Below are 16,584 nucleotides of genomic sequence, written 5' to 3'. Positions count from 1 at the left end.
AATGTTACTTAGTGAGATATAAGACAAACGCAATGTTGTATAATGGATAACTATAAGTTGTTTAGTGCTTTCCTTTAAACTCTGATGAACGATTTGAATAAAAAAATAACTTATATTCTGCTTGATTTGGGGATAGATTTTGGCTACTTACTTTGCATCGCGTTGGTGCATGCATATTGCATCTGTATATCCCTTCAGTAAAGGCCTAAACAAAATACGTGCATTAGATATAAATAACCACTCCAACTACTGCATCAAACACTTACCTTTGTTACTTATTGCATGGAATATTATTCGTTCGTAGTTCGATAGATCGTGGACTCGATCTTCGGCCGGACTTTAACATTCCAACTACCAGTAGTTGTTCCCATGCTATTTAATCAAGCTTGCAGAATTTATTATAAACATTTATTTAGTTTTTAATGAATTGAATATATCTTATACAAAATGAATTAGCACTGTTGTTAAATGATTAAGATTCGAGCAACAAGTGCTATCTTCTTGTTCAATTGGATGCGAAATACATTAATAATTTAAAACTACATGCTCTGTACAGTTACGTAATCATGATAATATAAATATTGAAAATATCAGCTGAGTGTCATGATAAACTGAGAAATAAAAAAAGCAACTATTAAGATAAGATGCTAACAGGTATATTGTGTGATTTATTAGTTTGTCAACCTGATAGATTTAATTATGAACCTATGTACTAAAAGAAATAACCTTAAATTATGAATGCTTTCTTCATTTCAACTCAGTTTTGAGTCGTTTAATAGTTATTAAAACTTGAATTAAGTGTTCGAATAGTAGTTCGTTCTATAGTGATCTTTGGCTTGTTAACCCCAATGTTTTAGTTCGAATCTCGTTCTTGGCGATATGTTCGACTGCGGTCATAAATAACCTTCCCGGGAATTGGATTTGTGTTGTTTATTCTTTATTTTTATTTGTAGTGCTTTTATGGCTGTACGACGTTACTCCTTTGTCCACGACCTTGTCCGTTTTGTCTTCTACTTATGGTTTTGAATTGGCCTTTGGTATCAGATCTTTTTTTTTTCGACCAAAAGTTGCGAAACTAACAACAGTTAAGGCTTATAAATGACACTTTTGTTGGTTAATCTTTACGTGCAAGCCTTACCTTTAGTTTGCTTTACTTTTAGATAAAAGAAAAACATTTTGAAAATTAGGGTGATTTAAAAAAAAAATTAAAACAATGGTTTCAATAATACTCAGCGAGTATATAACTGCATGTAGGTGTAATGCATACAGTGTAAAACCAATACCCCACAAGCTACTTTGATTTTTTTTGGTGTACACCTTGGTCTTCATACGCATGGCACAGATTACTCACTGTAGAAGTGCGACTTGTATTCTTTGATAGTGGTACTAACGTACCTACAATGAAAGCATGTGGATTGATATAGGAATTCATTACTCTTTGATAGTATCTTTAAAAATAATTAATTGTACAATTGACTAAAGAAAAAATAGAAAATGAACCATTAAATTAGTTAATTGAATATTTGAAGCAATACCATTTGTAATTAACCAAGTATAATTTTCTATTTGTTTAACAGAGCATACATATCATAATGATGTGTATTGCTGTCCTTTTAAGTAGTGTCAAAGGATTCAGGACATATTAAAATCAATAATTATAATCAATATTTTGTCAGATACTTCCATTTATACGACTTATTGAATATAATAACTACACTTTAACGAATGTATTTAAGAATTGACTTCACGTAACATATTGACTGTCACAATCGAAAATTAGCACTCGTAGTTGGCATCGAACAGTACTGAAATATTTATTATTGCATTTATGAAATTAAAATTAATTGCAGATGTTTTGAAAAGCATTAACATGATTAATGATAAATCAATGCATACGATTTTCTAGATACCTTTAAATAACAAAAGGATAAAGTTTCGGTGATATACATTTTGTACGTAAAAGCAAGGAGAGAGACTAGTCCCATACAAAATTATGGGTTTTTGTTTTGAGGACTTGACGTCATATATATTTCGATATTTGTATGATGTATCTCATACCTGATTACCGGTAATTGACTTTGCAGACGCAACAGTTTACCCAGATCAGAATCTGCTGTACAGCAATATCTTTAGTTTTAGGACCTGATGTCATTTTCTATATGATATTTTTATGAGATATATCGAACCCTACTACTAGCTTTCGGTTATACAGATGCAATAGATAACACCAATCTGAATCTGATGTACAGCAATATATATTGCATTGTAATGTCAATTGAAAGAATTGACAATAACATCTGCTATTCACGAAAGCAAAGCATATGTTTTTAGTGCCAACCTGTTGAATCTGCCGTAATGATATCTGGTAATAGGTTGTCTATGTGGTGGTTAATGTGTACGTATTACCAATCATTATCATCTTATATATGTTTGTTTGCAATTATCTCGTAATGTTATAAAATCTGAACTTCTGGTAACCCTCTTCAAATTGCTTTATGCACATCGTAATACACAATAACAAAATCGTTCATGTTCAGATTCACTAATTGCAAAACGCAATCTGTTCAGGTTAAGCGAACAACACCAAAGTTTCCAAATACAATACAGATATTTATCGTGGTGACATTTGTTTCTTAGACTAGCATTATGTATAAACAACAACTGAGTTTCTTTGCGTTAAACTTTCGATTTTAGTTTCACCCAAAGAGAGAACAATTATATATGAAATTATGTTCCTTCAAACATACATGTATGAGTGAAACAATTTCTGAATGTCTTAAAAATGTATTGTATATTGCATACTGTAAGTGCAGATTTACGCGCACTCGGCATACTTCCTAAAATAAGGGGTGAATATCTATTTTAGCATAGAATACGACAGGAAAAAAATTGCCTAGATCAGGTTGAGAAAATGTTTAGGGTCGCACACCTCAAATCATGGATCTGAGCTTATACAACTCGATTTATAATAAATATATCGACTATACAACCTTAACGTGCTTTGCAAACCATCTGCTTAAACACTTCAGCTATAGATCAAAATAATCTGTGAACAACAAAAGCAATTGATATTGTATTAGAACAACAGATTTCACTTGTTGAAGCACACTTGTTACACGTTTAATGTATTGATCCTACATCGATAATCACCCACTTCACCTTTTGTGTTGCTGTTGTCATCCGGCTAATCAGTATCACTCACATATGTCAGTAGGGTAACCAAGCAAAAATTCTCAGAGCGAGGGGGAAATCTCATTGACTATATCCGTAATTACATCGAGGACAGTTAAACTCATACTTTATTCTGGTATCAAAAGGTTATTTTAAGGTTGGATAGTCTAGCCAATATAGCCATGAAAGTTATTGTTATAAATTACTAGTGCTATACATAAGACACACAAAAAATTTGACAAAAGTGCATGGTGCAATTTTTTTAATGATAAAAAATGTTCAAAAGAAATGATAGAGAAATTAATTGTGGTCTGTGGCCAAATGGCACACTTCCGGTTTTTGAAACTAATTAAGGATCCGGACTTGGAAAAAACATGATAAATACTCAATAACTCAAATATGAAATTTTGAATCATCACCAAAAAGTACAGATCATGTGACCATCATAAGAAACAACTATATTAAGTTTCATGAAATTTGGATAAGTCGTTCTCAAGTTACGGTGCCACATGTTTACGCTGGACAGACAGACGGACACCTGACATTTGTATACCTTTATACGTCCCGTCTTTGACAGACGTATAAAAAGCAGTACTAAGCGTGCATGTTACGCTAGAAACATATTCAAAGAATAAAGTTTTATAAATTCTTAATGTCATATCCAATATTTATCAAAACCTAAAGGGGAGTTACATGTATCTTACTTCCTATATTTTTTCATGGATGTCAATACACCTAATCGCTATTTATTCCATACCGGATAAATTCTAAAATTACACAACTTTTTCATCCAGTTGAAGCTATCTGGGGGCCGTTGAAACAATTCACCATGCATAATACTTTTTAATGAGACCCGTTTTACTTATTGTAAATACTTTAAACAAAATAATTTTTTACTTCAATTTTAATTTCGAAAAAAAGTGGATCATACTCTATTAATTAAAGTTTCTTGATGATCGCTTTCTAAAGTTTTTCCTCCCTCAGCTCTCTACTAAAAAACCTTTATTTTCGGCCGCATGACCCGAACAGGAAGTTGTACATACAATGTATGACTATTTTTCCCAGATTTGACTAAATAGCGATAATTAAATAAGGTGTAATTTCCGGGATTGTTGAAAACTTGCATATTCATCACTATCTGATTTTGTGGTTTTAACGATCCAGACAGACAAATAGCAATAAGATGTTTAGGAAAACATGACCTAAAACCTCCTTCATATAAGACAAAAAACATGGGAACTCATACTGAATGGTCAAATGTGTACAATATGAAAATTTGAGTTAAGATGGTAAAATCACAAATCAGCCGTTAATGTAAATGGACCATAAGTATGACTCACCATTGAGCAAATTTAAAGGGAAATGACGGGGAAGGGGCAAATTAGCGTTCAAGGGGAGCAAATGCTGTTTAAATTGGTAAGCGGGTTTTAAATATAGAGGGAAAGTGGAGTCATCTTTTTAGACTTTAGTTACATGTAAATATAACTTATGTAGACTTACCTTCTAATTCTATAGACTTTTAAAAAAACACACACACAACTCGGAACTATTTCTAATTCACTTGCACTACTGATATGCAAACCTAAAAACAAAAAGGAAAATATCTTAAAATAGTGATTGAAAGATTCATAACACTTTGAAAGGATAATTCAGACACGTGTTACACGGGGAGCATGTTTGTTTACAAATAATAATGTCACGTGATCGCGCACTGACCTCGCATGCTGCATCGCCATTACAATTCACTAATACATGTACATAACCATTTTCATGCAAACATGCAACGTGAATGTGATTGGTTATCAAATAATACGAAAATAATGCATGAACCGTTGAAGAAGAAATTATTTCATCAAATAGATTGGATTTTCACTTTCGACACGAATAGGTCGAGTTGACATTCCTGTCATCGGAGATAGTATTGAGATAAATGGGATAAAACGGACCGCCAAAAAGGTCTAGAGAAGCACATCAGTAGAACCTTAACATAAATAAGTAATACTTACCAAAATTTCTCTAATTGATAACCTATAGAACTGAAATTTCACAAAAATACCGGTAAATAATTTTGCTGATTGATATGATCCTGGTTAAGTTGGCGCGAAATAAATATTCTTACTCCTATTGCTTCATGTAAAAATTTTTTTATAAAATTGAATTCGACTACAGTTCAGCATAAAAAAAACGTGAATATGCAAAAGCCAGGTAGTATGTTAATGATAAAGTGTGTATAAGTTTTCTTAAACGAAGTTACCCGTATAATTACCAAGAATTACATTTGAGCGCAAAGTTCTGTATGTGGTTTGGTTGGTTTATGTAACATTTATAATTTAGACTGGGATCCTGGCTAATCTTGACCTTATGACGCGCAGCTAGATTGGACCGGATCCCAGGCTTATGTAACATCGTAAAACTCAGGGTAACGGAATTTTTTGCGTTGCTATAAGATCATTGAGGCCATCTATTTTTATTGCGGGTTCCACATATTTAAATCGGAATTATAAAAAAAATGGAATGTTGTGAGCAGAATCAAAACAGAAATGATGAATACTGCAACATTTCCAGCAAAATATAAATAGGATGGAGGATCTGTGTACTCACATTATTTGTAAAACTCTCCTTATTCATGTGAAGCGTGTGCTTTACATCGAGGCTTATTCTTTACATCGAGGCTTATTATGCTAATCATCGACGCCACAGTACTTCAACCAATCAGACAATGTTTATTTGGGGCATTCGATCGATTTTAACTCAGATTTTGGAATATTTCAATCGAAATTATAGAAAAATGGAATGTTGTTAGTCAGATAAAATAGAAAATGGTGAATACTTTTAGCTAAAGATAATTTGGATGGGGGTTCTGTGTATTCACATTATTTGCACAACTCTCCTTACTGATGCCATATTTTGGAATTTCCGTGACCTAAATGGTTCGCGAAAATTAATATTTTTATATATAGTATAGTAAAAATATAAATTTAACATGTTTTATTAAAAATGTCTTACCATCAATTAAACTCAATAAAGCAGGTGAGGCGACATGCTGTTGACACCAGCTTGTGCAATTCAGCTAGAAAGTAACGTTTTGGAAAGGACTAAATTAATTTATGATGTACAAAGATGCGTTTACAACGGAAACGTATTTTTTTGACACAGTTGTAATAAGTTTGATAATAATTTTGATAGATATTCAGTTCTTTCTATTCGAAAGTCAATTTACAGCTTCGATTGTTTTAAAAATTAACTGACCAATAATTATACTTAATACAATTCCCTTTCTTATTTCATATGTTTACTGAAAACTGTTATGATACCGAATGCTGCAGTATACTGAAGCATGGCTGGAGAAAACACGTTGTTAGGGTATTTTCAATATTTGGTCAATATACTCATTTCCATTTTTGTATTGCTCAAGTTGTCTGGAAAGTCATTCCTATTAACACATTGCCATTAGTGTAATCAAGCTAAAACTGCAATGAAGAATACAACTTCCTTTAAAAAATGCAGTTATTACTTTCATATACAATTATTCCGCTGTTAAAAGGTTACTGTTAAGTTTAATATTCTAGCCATGAAAGTTTCCGGCATACATAGCAGTTAAAGATGTTTATCTGAAACTGTCGCACATTTATTAAATGGAGCAGGTAATGTAACACATGTTCAATAAACATTATTTATATTAATGTCATTCATTCCAATGAATGGATTTTTTTATGTTTATCATTTCAATTTGGTGTCTACAATCTTATTAATTACACGAACAAAATGAACGTTATGTTCATTATCTTTGTTCTCGCATTGATAGTTAAAACTGACAATTATAAATTAAATAGGCTCCATGGTGCTTTTTAAGACTCAATCTGATTATTTCCATGAATGCTTATTCATTTATATATTGAAGATGTTACTATTTATTTCTCTTAAGGATGTCTGCTGGTCATGTTTTTGAATTCTTGTCATATTTTCGATTTTCTCAGGTTTTATCCATCCAAATGTATTAAAAAAAAAATTACACGACACCCCACTTTTGTCTTCATAAATCTGTTCAATAGATCATTTAAGATTTAGTGATCCGGCGGCATGAAATCCTTGTTATTCTTTCTTGGTTTTAAGGGTAAAAAACAATTCCAATGTTAACAAATAGTAAAGTCTGAAGAAAACCCTTTTCCCGCCATTTTCTAAATGTCTCGTATTTTGAAAACTACACACGAGACTAATGATTTTATTACTTTATTTTGTTTAAATATCAAAGTTGTTTTCATTTTAAGCAACCACATGAAATCCTTGTTATTTTAAATTAGAGCAGCAGACATCCTTAAACCAGAGCACAAAAGATACACACGTGACAAGCTTGTTTTCTTCTTTAACATTTACTATTACTACTAGAATATTTGTGTTTGTGAATTAACTCGTTGCTAATTTTGCATATCCCCCTGTTTTAAATGCTTTTAAGGGTATATTTAACAAACAACAGTCAATAAATCGTAAAAGGTATGTACTTTTATGAATTCATACAATTGTTATTCCTTATTTTATATCTTCGTGGCCTTAATTTCAAAGAAAACAAAACAATTCGCGTTAACAGTATTATCAAACAGTTATTGTTATTTAATGGACTAACTGATCGTAAATGGAATATTTGTATTCGATGTACTTTAGCAAAAATGAACATTGTTTTCGTATTTAACAACTGTAGCCGCTATAATTACATAACAAATCTGACTGCAGTCGTAATGTCATAAAGAACAGTTTTTTGCTGCATAAAATACGATATGCATTAATTATATAATCCATGTTCGGCATGCCATTGTCGCTGTTTGTATTTGTTTGTTCATAAATTTCTATTGATTTTTCTCCGTCCATATCTCCAGTCATTATTTATGAGACAAATACTATTAAATTATGGTCTCAGGCTCTTTGGAGTCATATTTACTTTATTATAATCCCAAAATTAGATTACAAGAAAATACGATAAATAGAAATCAGTGTTGCAGAATCTGGGTTTATTGTATGAAGTACTTGATTGACCTGTCAAGGTAAACTGTTGAAGTGAGTTCAAATAACACTCACTAGGAAAATATGGACAACGCGAATCATTTGCCTTGAAGTAGTATACTTATAAGCAAGTAAACTCATCATAGATACCAGGATTACATTTTGTGTTAACGCCAGACCCGCGTTTCGTCTACAAAAGACTCATCAGCGACGCTCGAATCCAAAGAAGTAAAAAAGGCCAAATAAAGTACGAAGTTCAAGAGCATTGAGGACAAAAATTCCTCAAAGTTTTACCAAAAACAGTTAAAGGCAATCTATGACTGAAGTAGAAAAGCCTTAGTTTTGTCAAAAATATGGTAAACAGTTAATTTATAGATATGACCATATCAATGATAATTCATGTTAGCACATAAGTGCTATCGCTGTGCTACTGGGCTTGTGATGCCTGGTGGAATTAAAACTCCACAAGCAGTGCCATTGACCCAGTGATTGTAAATAAGTATTACATTCTGATATGTTCATCTGTTGATGCTGTTGACCGACAAATTTTCAATGCATGTATGTATTCATATGAAATATAATTATGGAATTGATTTCACATGACACTCGGTACCGTTAAGTAGACAAGGGGATTCAAAATTGGTCACGCCAAACCTCCACATCCGAGGTTAAATTCATTATAAAATGGATACTGTCCGATTGACATTGGGGATGTGCATATACACACAAGTTTTATATTCTATACTAGTATAACATACAAACAATTAAATTTCATTGACCTTTCTCATTAAACACAATTATATATATGTATATCAATATTTATAATCTGCAAACGACATTTTACATTAAAATCCAATTCGGTAAAAATAAGGCTCTAGCGATATATAACTTACAGGCGGAATTATATAATCTGACTATATCGAAGTGTAAAGTTGATATAATCATTCAAATGATTTATATGCTAGTCTGATAAAACAAACAATTTGTGCATTTATTGAGAGTTTACAAACAATAAAACCTGAAACAAGTCAGGAATATGATAGTTGTTATCCATTCGTTTGATGTGTGTTATCATTTTATTTTGCCATTTGTTTAGGGACTTTCCGGATTTTCCTTTCAAAGTTCATTGTTTTTGTGATTTTACATTTTTGCACGTATTGGCAAAGTTCAAATATTGTTATTGTGACATGTATTTTTATTTAACACCAATATGTATATATGTAACAGGAACCTTCTTGGCGAAAATATTGCGTTGTAACAAAAAATAAATTGATTTACTACAGATTATCTCCTTAAGATGGATTAAAATTTAAAAACTTACATTTAGGTTTTATTTTGTTTCTTTTGTGTTTTTGTTTGGCAGTTACATATTGACTACAGTATTCTATCTATCTATCGTCAAATTTTTCCTGTCAAGTAATCAAGTAAAATCAAATTTACAATTTCCTAAAAGATTTAAAGTCTATAGGGAAAGAAAGCCTTATTCTAACAGGAAAATTAAATAGTCTTGTTTTTGCAGTAAATCACTAATACAATATGATTTCAATAAATTGATTTGCGGTGTTTTACATTAATAACATAATTCCATTTACATATCTGATTACAACACAAATGTACATTCACAGTCGAAATGAAGTTGGGTTGTCGTCGTGACAACTGAATCACAAAACAATGCTTTAACTGTGTAAAAAGAGAAATATAAAAAATACCGAACTCTAAAATATAAAAACGTAATACTTAGTATTTGTTGTATTTCTTTTTGGCCACTGTGCTGTCCATATTTTTTGGACCAAAGATTTTCTGAATGTCTGTGGTATACTGTCAATTTTTTCTTTCCTTTTTAACGAAATTTACCTCTAGTTATTTACAATAATTCTAGAATGTTGAAGAAGTCAAATGATTTGAATTTATTTTCAAATTGAAAATTCATTTTCAAATTAAAATAAATGCGTTAGCAAGAAAAATATCATCAATACCAAACTCCAACAAAAATTCAAAACGTAGAGTCCCTTATCAAATGGCAAAATCAAAATCTTTATACACATCATAAGGAGGGGAACCAGCAGCCAACGTAAGTTCTAGATTCTGTTGTTAATCTTTTTGGCAACAGTATTTTCTATTTTCATTGGACCAATGATTTTTAGATTGTCCTGTTTTAATGTAATTTATTTGTCTTCCATTTTTAGCGAATTGTAACTCTAGTTATTTACAAGAATTCTAGAATGTTGAAAAAATTAGAGATTTCTATTTAAGAAAAAATAAAACAAATATGTTAACAAAAGTTTTTTCATCTTTTGGCTTTGTAAACTTTTTTTTTCATCTTCTGGCGTAGTAAACTTAAACCAAACTAAAAGGGAATCAATAATCATAGCATAAACCCCTTACACTAATGTAAAAAGTATAAAACTAATGCCATAAGGGATGTGATATTAAACTTAAATTAAAAAAAAAGATGTTTGTGATCACAATTTTAATAATAATGACACAAATCGTTTTCAAATTTATAAGGCTTCCCGAATTAATAAATTAAAAAAAAATAGTAACATAAAATAGTCTTCGAGATTTTTTGCCTGTATACATCGATATTTAAGTTTTCCATTTAGAATCTACCGCCATCTGAAGTTAAAGATTCCATGAGCCTCCGTCAAATCTAGCTACGACATTTTGACGAAAAGTAAACAATTTGTTTTCATAACAATTTTTTAATTACACTTCTAACTATTTTGATGAGAACATTTCATGGTTTTTCATGTAACTGCTTAAGCCGAACAACATCTTCTGTACGTAAAACTACATTTTGAAAATATACAAAGCATGTCCCCATAATGATTGATATATTTTAAACCATGTTCATATTTGATCTTAAATGATACGAACTCATACTTGTCAATTTTGAAAGCACTAGCTTAGTTCAAATGAAGCAATTTTTGGGTTTCCCTTCATCTAGTTGCCGTCCATTGAACGCGACAAGAATTGATGAGAATTTTTAGCACTGGCAGCTTATGTATTGGGTTTCAAACAAAACTGACGAGTAATAGGTTGTCTAATTGCTCATGGTACATCAGTATTTTGGAGTTTTTATTTTCAATTCTAAAGGCCAGCATTTAAGACAATTAATATATTTTTTAAAGTTAATAATTTAGAAAGCTTAATTTATTTGCATTTTTCACTACATATTGAAGGTAACTAGTATAGCCATGCTGAGGCTAGAGCACTATTGACTTTTGATTGAACAGAATACTATATAAACGTTTATAAAAAAGGCTCTAAACATTAGCTCTCATATCAATGTATTAAACAGTGTTAATGATTTTGTAATAATGTATCTATGAATAGATGATGCAAAGTTGACACCTTATTGTAAAACAATATTTTTTACAAGAACAAACAATCCCCAGTCAAGTTTATATATTGATAATACCATGTTATAAAATTAACTTTTTTTAAACGTACTCTATGGGGCTTTATTGTTTTGAAGTGGAAAACCCGAGTGTTTTGTTTATCTCTTGATGCCACTAAGTATGTTACTCGGTATTTGATGTGTTGTTCACACCAATGTTTTACTTTGTGGAAAACCAGTAATGTAATATAGTATTTTATCCATAATATATAGATTTGTTTATGCATACTGCATTATTTATTCTAACATGTCAGATAATAGTATAAATCATCGTTATACACTTGATTTTTTATATGTATGACAATGCGTTTTTGGATTTGAGCTAAATATTTGACCACTTTTTTTCTAAATTGAATGTTGACAATAGGCCGTTAAGTTCATGACATGGTATGCTATAGAGTCCTGGAAAAATCAAAAATCAAACTTAATTAACCAATGGAACGAGAGAATAAATGCCTCATAGACGACGGACTAGGTTGAATAAGGTGATAAACTCGATGTCTATTAAAAGCCTTTAAGGAACATTGAAAATCCCTTACAATGGAGCCATTGGTAACCTGTTGCAAGATGAACTGTCTGCTCTATGTCAAATCTATATTTGTCAGTAGAAGTATTACTTAGAACCCTTAACCCAGGTTGTAGCTTTGAAAACCTCTGAGATAAATGAAATTTACAATTTCCTTAAAAGATTTAATGTTTACAGGGAAAGAAAGCTTAATTCTAACTTTAAAATTATATTGTCTTGTTTTTGCAGTAAATCAATTATACAATATGATTTCAATAAATTGATTTGCAGTGTTTAACATAAATTACATAATTTCATTAACATATATGATTACAAAACAAACTTACATTCACAGTTGAAAATGAAGTTCGGTTGTCGTCGTGACAACTTTATCTCAAAGCAGTGTAAATAAACAAATAACAAAACGAACACCAAGAAAAATTCAAAACGGAAATGAAATTTGGAAAGTCTCTTATCAAATTGCTATCTCAAAAACGTTTTAAAACCATAATAATCACAAAATTTATTTGAATAATGATGACACCAATCGTTTTCAATAAGGTTTCCCGATCTGCCAAAATTTTAAACAAATGGCATTAAATGGCCTGCGAGTAATTCTGACTGTTTCTCTCGAGTTTTTGGGGTGTCCCCTTGGCATCTCCCCTTTTCTGAAGTTTACGATTACATGAACCACTATAAATCTGGATACCGAACAATTTAGACGAAAAGTAAATATTTAAAAAAAAATGTATTATTAAACATATTTTGAAATGTATATATTTTATTGCATAACACGTAACTGCGTGCTTAAGTCAAACAACATCTTCTTTACGTTAAACTACATTTCAAAATGTACAAAACATGTCCTCCAAATAAGTGATCCATTTTTAACCATACTGATGCACATTCATACTTGTCCATTTTGAAAGCACTAGCTTAGTTCAAATGATGCAATTTTGGTTTTTCCTACGTCTAATTGTAGTTCATTGAACGTGGGACGAATTGACGAGAATTTTTAGCACTGATAGCTTAAGTTTGTGGTTTCAAGCAAAACTGACGAGTAATAAATTGTATAAGTTCTCATGGTACATCAGTATGTTGATATTTTTATATTTAATTTTACAAGATAGCATATTTTTAAAACTTAACTTTAATATAATTAAGAAGGCCTTATATTTTTGCATTATTCACTACATATTGAAGGTAACAATTCTTGCCTTCAAATTGCCAAAGTAATATTGAATTATGATTTAACAGAATACTATATAAATGTCTATTAATAAACTCATTACAGATTCCAGGATTCACATTTGTATTTACGTCAGACGCGCGTTTTGTCTACACAAGACTCATCAGTGACGCTCGAATCCAAAAAAGTTAAAAAAAAAAAAAAAAAAAAAAAAAAAGCCAAAGAAAGTACGAAGTTGAAGAGCATTGATGAAGAAAATTCCTAAACGTTTTGCCAAATACAGCTATGGCAATCTATGCCTGAGGTAGAAAAGCCTTAGTAATTAAAAAAAATCAACCTTTTTGTAAACAGTTAATTTATATATATGGCTATATCAATGATAATAAAAGGCTTTAAACATATAAAAATTTGGAATGGAAATTGGATATGTGTAAAAGAGACAACAACCCGACCATAGAACAGACAACAACCCGACCATAGAGCAGACAACAGCAGAAGGTCACCAACATTTCTTCAATGCAGCGAGAAATGCCCGCACCCGGAGGCGTCATTCAGCGGGCCCCTCAACAAATATATATACTAGTTCAGTGATAAAGAACGCCAAAATCAAAATTGTACACAAGAAACTAAAATTATAAATATGTATATTAGTTTCTTGCGTACAATTTGGAAATTAGTATGGCGTTCATTATCACTGAACTAGTATATATTTGTTTAGGGGCCAGCTAAAGGACGCCTCCGGGTGCTGGAATTTCTCGCTACATTGAAGACCTGTTGGTGACCTTCTGCTGTTGTTTTTTTATTTGGTCGGGTTGTTGTCTCTTTGACACATTCCCCATTTCCATTCTCAATTTTATATTAATGTATTAAACAGTGTATATAATTTTGTGACAATATACCTGTGAATATTTGATGCAGATTTGACACCTAATTTGAAACGATATTTGTAACCCGGATTTGTTTTCTCTCAATCGATATACGACTTTATTTACAAAAGGACAAACAATTCCAGGTCAAGTTTTTTATATAGATAATACTATGTTATTAGGTTAACTTCTATTAAAGCTACTCAATGGGTCCTTAATTTTTACAAGTGAGTAAACCTAAGTATTTTGTTTATCTCTTGACGCCACTAAGTATGTTACTTGATATTATATGTGTTGTTCACACCAATGTTTTGCTTTGTGGAAAACCAGTAATATAATATAATATTTTATCCACAATATATAGATTTGTTAATGCATATTGCATTATTTATTCTAACATGTCAGATAATAGTATAAATCATAGTTATACACTTGATTTTTGAACATGTATTACAATGCGTTTTGGATTTGAACTATAACTATTTGGAAATTATTTTGTAGATGAGTGTTGTGGTCAACTGTTTTGACAATAAGTCGTAATTTACATAACAATGTAAACCATGAAATGTCAAAATCAAACGTTATTAACCAACGTATTAAGTAAAAAAAATGTCATTTAGGTGTGAAGTTAGGTAATAAACTCGAAATCTTATGCCTTTTGTGTTCTCTAGTTGAAGATACTTGCAAAAACCCCCATAATAAATCCATAGATAGCCTGTTTCAAAATAAACAGTCTGCCCTATGCTATATTTTTTCCAGTCGAAGACTTACTAAGAACCGTAAAAACAGGGTGCACTACTTTGAAAAAAACACTGATAAACCTAGATTTTAAAAAATGTCACGCCCTAAATTTTTCAGCCAAATTTTTCACTGAACATTTACCAAATATCAAGGTATAAATCAAGTAAGCTTCATTTAAAGCGATTAATAATTGTCATCGTACAAAATTTAAATGGACCTTTCAAAGTAAATTCGGTAGGTCGGATCAGGAGTTACCAATGACCACACACCTATCCTCTTTATTCATTTTATTCCTGTGTCATTGTATCGACGTACCTTTTAGCTAACGCCACACATCAAACCGAACGAGGCGGCATAATTATAAATTACGTGCAGTCAAATCGAAGTCCATCAGGATAAATTGTCGAAAAAGCTATGTAAAGACCCAACTGCAAAGGTACTTTACATGTACCTATAGTTGTTAGCGTCACAGCTGTTTTCCCCTTCTGAATATTATTCCACACCTCTACCTTTACGCAGCAATTTAGTTGATACCTGTATGTTTTACACAAATTCTACATTTTTAATGTTTTTGTTTTATAGGTTTAATCGAAACTTTTTGGTCTTTTCTAATTCAAGTAAACCCTGCGATAAACATTTATGTTTCGAATTCAATTCGCTACAATGAAAATCCATTTAACGTTTTGAGAGCATTCCAGGATTTTTCGAATCGTTTTATGGATGTACTGGCAACTGGAAGAGTATCCACTGACCGTATTCTTCTTATAGAAAGATGAATGCCTTTAATTGAAAAGCCTTAGAACTTTATTTCAAAACTGTGGTATAATTATAGCTAGTAAAGCCAATTAAATCTCATCAGAACCATCTCAATTGCAGTTGAGAATAAATGCACACTCATCATATATGCAATATGCAAGTATGGTACATGCATGCTGAAGTTAAGAACTTTGGAACTAACTTGTTCTTGGCATTTCAATTTTAACTAATCAAGTGTTTAGTGTCTTATTTTGTGCACAACAGGGCAAGGCTGTAAGACATACATAATTAAAATGTAGTTGAAACTATAATTGGTTATCTTTCATGAGCAGTTAACGACTTGCTGTGACAAAAGTAGTACGATTTACGGCAATGTTATGTGTTCCGGCATTTATGTAAGCCTTCGAGACAAAATTTACATTTTTATAGCTTTCCATAGATAGATGACATTAAAGAAGGAAATTAGTCTACATCAGTAACAAGATATTTTCCTACCACCAATAATAGTCATATCATAAATTAAGATTGCATTAAACTATTATGAGTTTGTCGTAAATGGATACTGTTGAATATAAAGGATAAAATATGGGCTCAATTAAGGCATCTTCGTTTATCGATAATATAACCATTTGCTTCTTTTTGCATATTATTGTGTTTTATCCATAATTGATATTACAGAAGTGAGATGGTAAAGTCAATTGAACGATATCTAATGCAAGAAATTAACGCTGTCATATTTTGATATTTGAGGAAGTTTAAATTGAAATAAAGTCACTTAAATGCAATAAGTCCCTTAACTTTATAAGAAAACTGATACAATATACATGTAAGTGTTTAACCTAGCAATCTACAATATGTAAGCATCAAAATGTCACCAGTACAGTACGAACCAATATTTATAGTTAGATATAACTGGACGCCTGGTTATTGATGAACTTGTGCGAAAAAAATCCACGTTTAA

The 16,584-nt window shown here is 31.1% G+C and overlaps 1 protein-coding gene across 4 annotated transcripts in view; it reads left to right on the top strand.

Moving 5' to 3' along the window:
- LOC134716136 (Kv channel-interacting protein 4-like) overlaps positions 1-16,584 on the top strand; it is a 180,024-nt gene that overhangs the window by 71,698 nt on the left and 91,742 nt on the right. The gene's annotated exons all lie outside the window — the stretch shown is intronic.

Source organism: Mytilus trossulus, chromosome 4, assembly GCF_036588685.1.
Source record: "Mytilus trossulus isolate FHL-02 chromosome 4, PNRI_Mtr1.1.1.hap1, whole genome shotgun sequence".
Classification (NCBI taxonomy): domain Eukaryota; kingdom Metazoa; phylum Mollusca; class Bivalvia; order Mytilida; family Mytilidae; genus Mytilus; species Mytilus trossulus.
Note: the sequence above shows the minus strand (reverse complement) of the source record. Positions and strands in the feature narration are given on the sequence as shown.